The sequence below is a fragment of the Arachis duranensis genome, chromosome 3 (genome assembly GCF_000817695.3).
Source record: "Arachis duranensis cultivar V14167 chromosome 3, aradu.V14167.gnm2.J7QH, whole genome shotgun sequence".
NCBI classification, from domain to species: Eukaryota; Viridiplantae; Streptophyta; class Magnoliopsida; order Fabales; family Fabaceae; genus Arachis; species Arachis duranensis.
The window spans coordinates 93,958,127-93,958,453 of record NC_029774.3 but is presented as its reverse complement, the minus strand read 5'-3'; positions in this window follow the sequence as shown (position 1 = coordinate 93,958,453).

Genomic DNA, 327 nt, shown 5'->3' with positions numbered 1-327 from the left:
AGTTCTGTTGCATTAGAGCAACTAGTTGAGGTTTCAGCTCAAAATTATTTGCTCCAATGATAGGGATTGAGATGCTTCTTCCATCAAACTTGGAAGTAGGTGTAGTATAATCACCAAGCATCCTCCTTGCATTATTATTTTCGGCTGCCATCTCCTCTTCTTTTTTAAAAATTTCTATAAGGTTGTCTCTGGATTGTTGTAATTTAGCTTCTCTTAGTTTCCTCTTCAGAGTCCTTTCAGGTTCAGGATCTGCTTCAACAAGAATATTCTTGTCCTTACTCCTACTCATATGAAAAAGAAGGGAACAGAAAATAATAATAGGGATCC